We start from the raw sequence: 4,603 nt of genomic DNA on the forward strand, positions 1-4,603 counted from the left end.
CTGATCTGGTAGGAGACAGCTCAGCCTAAGGCAGGGGGGCAGGAACTGAATGGGCTTTCTAAGAACACTCTGCAACACGAACTTCCAACCTCCTGACAAATACCCCTCTAAACAAGTACAGCCCTAAGTCTTCCTCCCTCACAGAAATATTTGGGTAAGAAGCACCACCTACGAAGCAAATACTCTTGTCTAGGCAGGCAGCTAAAACGACCCACCAAGCTCGGGTACCAACAAACCCCGCAGAGGAGACCTGGCGGGGACACAGACCCACGCCAGCTCAAAGAGGGACGCCCGCTTGAACCCCCGCAGCCCGACGCGACTGCCCGGCGCCGCGCGCCCCTCCCGCCTCGGCCCCACGCGAGGCACGGCCTCTCCGCGCGCTCCGAGCGCCGGCTGATCCCGCCCCGCCGCCGCCCTCGGGCGCCCCCTGTCCGCAGCAGCCGCTCCCCTTGCCCCGGCCGCCGCCGCCTCTTTTCGGGGCGGGCCTGGACCCGCCTGTAGGCGTTTGCGGGGGAGAAAGTAACATGGTGGCCGTTTCCTTCCCAAACAGGAGCGGCGGCGGCTCCGGCTGCTCTTGAGGCGGCGGCAGGAGCGGGGAAAAGCTGCGGGCCGGGAGCGCCGCGACCGTTGGCGCGGGGGAGGGCGTCGGTGGCTTGGCGGCTGGAGGGCAGGCGGCAGGTGAGCGGCCGTAGGCGGGCAGGCAGAGGCTGACAGGCGCGGAGGGGGGACCCGGCGCCTCATCCCTCCGTCCGTGGCAGGAAGCTGGCGGGAGCACCCCATCCGCCAGGCCCTTCCCCTCGCTTTTCTCAAAGCTCGGGAGGAAAGCTTTCTACTCGCCGAGGGGGCACAGGGGTACGAGGCGTCCCCTCGGCGCCCGGGAAAGGGTCCCGTTTCTCCTCGTCGCCGGGGCGAGCCGTGACACCGAGCGGGGCGGGGAGGGCGGGGGCGTTTTCTGAGCTTTCCATTTTATTTTTCCTTTTAAAGTGCTCGAGACTGGTTTCGCGTTCCCTCGCGCCAGCTGTCCCCCGGAGACGGCTTTGGCCGCCGCCGTCCCGCGCGCTCCGTGCCCCAGCAGAAGCGGGCGGCTCCGGAGCGCGGGAGGGCGGGCGCAGGTGCCCCGCAGGTGAGCGGGCCGCGGGCGGCTCCGTCCTCCTTCCCTCCTTCCTTCCTCTCAGCCCTTCCATGTGCCAGCTCCTCCCTTGGGCCCCACGTCCGTGAGCTTAACCCCCGCCGGCGGGGGGGTGGTGGGGTATCGGCGTCCCCCCTCCGTGCCGCCCGGTGGTAAAGGTTGCTAACAGCCACGCAGTGTTTGGTGAGCTGATCGTATCAGCGTCGAAACTAGCTCCGTTTGGTTCTGCAGGTTTAAGGAACAACAACAACAACAAAAAAGTTGGAGCCGTGACTATTAATCACCCTCTGCCATTGTCTGGGGGTATCTGGTGTGTCCTTGCATCGCGGTTAGATTATCTGTGCAGCGTCAGGGTTTGCTGACGCATTCGTGCCCTCATAGATCAACATGGGAAAATTATCTCCACAAGCTGTATGGCTTTCTAAGTGCCATGTAAGCTGACGTAATGCTATCTTCCTAAACATCCGTAAGTGTAAGTTAACATATTGTCAATGCAGCGATTGCAGAAAAGATCCATAAGTTGAACGAAACTATATTGAATTCTTCACTTGCAGATATCGTAATCCACTTTTCTGTCTCTGCTATGATTAAGTGCATTCCAAACACAGACTGTTGGGCTGATTTCAAACTTAATGCCTGTGGCTAAACTTTTAGACGTGAGGACTTAGATAGTAAACAAACAGGGTGTTTGATTTGCTTTCTTTTTTCCCTAACCTGTGTTAACTTCTGGGGAACTGGTACTTTCTCGTTTTTATACCGTTTTCTTGGCTCATTGAGACAGTTTAGAACAAGCTAAACTCGAGCCTACATAAACTGGTAAAAAGAAAATCATTTCCTTTTAGTTGCTTTTGTTAGTGTTTGTTTGTTTTCTTTGGTGTTTAATGAACACAAGGTTAGTAGAAGTTTTTGCATCACTCTTTTTAAGGTATACTAGAAGTTAAGGGAGTAAACATTCTCTGTGTTTTAGTGGGGAGAAAAATGCTGAAATGTAAATTACTTCACACCTATTTAGAAAATGAAAGTTATTTTGACTTTTCTGTGAAGGCCTGCCATGCCCAAACTTAATTGACTGTCCAGACCAATGTATGTATTTCAAATGCTTGGCTCTAAGAACACCTCTAAATAACCAGTGAACCAACAACAACAGAAAAAACCTGTTAGATAGCTTGCGTACTTTTATTACGTGTGATGATTATAAGTTTTTTAAAGAATTTCTTTAATAATTGGCTGGCTGCTTATTACCGTTCTGGTGAAACTGAAATGCTAACGCATTCTGCCTTGAATTGTGCAAGGGGAATATTTCAGTAGAAACCAGAAATTTAAATATTTCTGACCTAAATTTCCATGTTAAAATGGTTACCAACATGCATTATAATTATAGCTGTATAAAATAACAAAAAATCATTGTTTTTTTTTTTAATATTAGTGCATTAAGGTGGATGTTTTCTTAAACATGTATGAATAAGGGTAACGTTACATTTGATTGTTCATTTTTTGATTAAGGTCTGGCTCTATGTAGCCCGATGGAATTGAAATGAGATCTTCATGGACTAAATCTTGTGTGCTAGTATTTTTGTTTGAGTGTTTGAATCATCAAAGATTGTGTGTGAAATTTTTTTCTGATTAATTCTTGGAATCTCTTATTAATGAAGATGTTCACTACAGCTGCACTACCATCCAGATGGGGCAAAACTAAGATATCCAAATAATGACCTGGATAGCATCCCTGTGACTCATCACGTATGAATTCTCACTTGAGGTAGCAGTGCCAATGTTGTTGAAATATAGTTTTTTGGAATGGAATCTTTACGAGCACAATTCTGTCTTAGGTGTGTCTTTGACCAGTAGATAATCCTGTTTGGAGTTCAATCTCTGCATGCTGTAGGACAAATAAGTTCCAGAGCTAGCTTTGAGGACACATCTGAATTTGCTTACACATACAGAAGGAATAAAGTCATCACTCAGTAAAGTGATGAAGGAACAGTATTATTGCCAAAGATACAAGAGGAAGGTAAGGGAGTCTTTTGACTGTTATTTTAAAATTACCTCTCTTATTTGTTGAGGTTTCAGATACGTTTCAGTGGCAGCTACAAGCATAGAGCAGTATGGGTAAAGACTGTCTGATATGTTCAGTAGTGTGTATACTGTTTTCATGTAGCAGTGCCTCCTTTTCTGACACAGCCTTCTGTGTTATTAAAAAAAAAAAAAAAAAAAAAAAAAAAAAAAAAAAAAGAAGGAGCATAAAGTAACCTCTAATCTGGCATCTTTTTGTTTAAAGGTAACCTGAGCTATAGAGATCTGTCTCATGAAACCTTTTTTTCATGGAGTGGCCTGTTATCCCAAAGCAGGGATTGTCTGCCTTCAGTATGCCTTCTTCCTGAATCATGTTTGAGATACTGAAGGTCTTGGTGTGGACAAACTCTGAAATATTTTATGGGGTTCATAGTCAATGTTTATTAAGTTACCTCCCATGTGAATTGCTAGGGCCATTACTGCTTCTTCACATTTGTTAAACAAGTATCACTTTGCTGCATTGCAGCATGTGACCTGCTTTTCTCAAACAGTGTTTCTATGAGACAGTAAACTGAAGCCTTTGCACTTTCATCTACTTCTTAGCTTCTGTCTTGCTACAAAAATCATCCCTGTCACAAACTCTGATAATCAAAGGCATTGTCTTTGGTTATACAGAAATGCAGTGCTGCTTCTTTCTTATGGGATAAAGCAGTGTTGGAAATACTCGGTTCATATAATGATAATGATAGTGATTTGTTTGTGGAAAATTGTGGAGCTACTGGCTCTCAACGTTGGCCTCTGTTGTTAGAACCTTAGCAGGTTAGTTCAGGACTGTTTTTGGACTACAAAATAGTTTCTGGTGAAATGTGTCTGTTTCCAGCAACTCCTTTGACAACATCTGTCATTAAAAGTATGCATGTAAACTTACTTATTTTGAAGTTTTAGGAGTATGTTTATACTGGGCTATACTATTCCAAAGTGAAATGGAGCAGAAGGCTGGGTCTTAGTTAATACAGTCTCACTGTATTTCTTTGTTTTTGCTTACAGATTCTTAAGTGTATATCTGGGGTCCTGGTGTTTACTCTTAGCTTTGGCATGCAGGAAACCTGAAAACAGTTTTCAGGATAGTAAATATTGTAGTGATGTTATTTGTTTATCCATGTGACTTAGTTTTCACTTTCTTAAAAGTAGCAAACTGAGGATTGCAGGATTGTTGATACAGAGAAAGTAAAAATATACCTACATTTTCATGTCCAAAGTTGGCTTGTATGTCATTAAATGTGTCATTTATTTTGGTTCAGTTAAATATAATGAAGCAGTGCTGCCTCATTCTTTTCATCGTCATTTTGTACTGTTACAGCTCCTTTTCTTTACTCTAAAAGAATTCTGAAGAGAGTTGATGCATTTAAAGTATCAACCAAGACCCTTTTTTTGTTTGTTTGGTTGTTTTTTTTTTTTTGG

At 45.3% G+C, this 4,603-nt stretch overlaps 1 protein-coding gene across 4 annotated transcripts in view; it reads left to right on the top strand.

The window, feature by feature from the left end:
- Positions 1-596: 596 nt before the first annotated feature.
- The window catches only part of DENND4C (DENN domain containing 4C), a 79,077-nt gene continuing 75,070 nt past the window's right edge, over positions 597-4,603 (top strand). For 3 of the 4 annotated variants that reach the window (XM_042826978.1, XM_042826981.1, XM_042826982.1), the window contains exon 1: positions 597-678. The gene's annotated coding sequence lies outside the window, so the exon portion shown is untranslated. Of the gene's footprint in view, positions 679-1,101; positions 1,124-4,603 lie in introns of those variants that run through there. The other variant, XM_042826980.1, reaches the window with a different exon arrangement.

Source organism: Centrocercus urophasianus, unplaced genomic scaffold (assembly GCF_019232065.1).
Source record: "Centrocercus urophasianus isolate 14NV4802_14NV808 unplaced genomic scaffold, USGS_Curo_1.0 seq_27, whole genome shotgun sequence".
Taxonomy (NCBI): domain Eukaryota; kingdom Metazoa; phylum Chordata; class Aves; order Galliformes; family Phasianidae; genus Centrocercus; species Centrocercus urophasianus.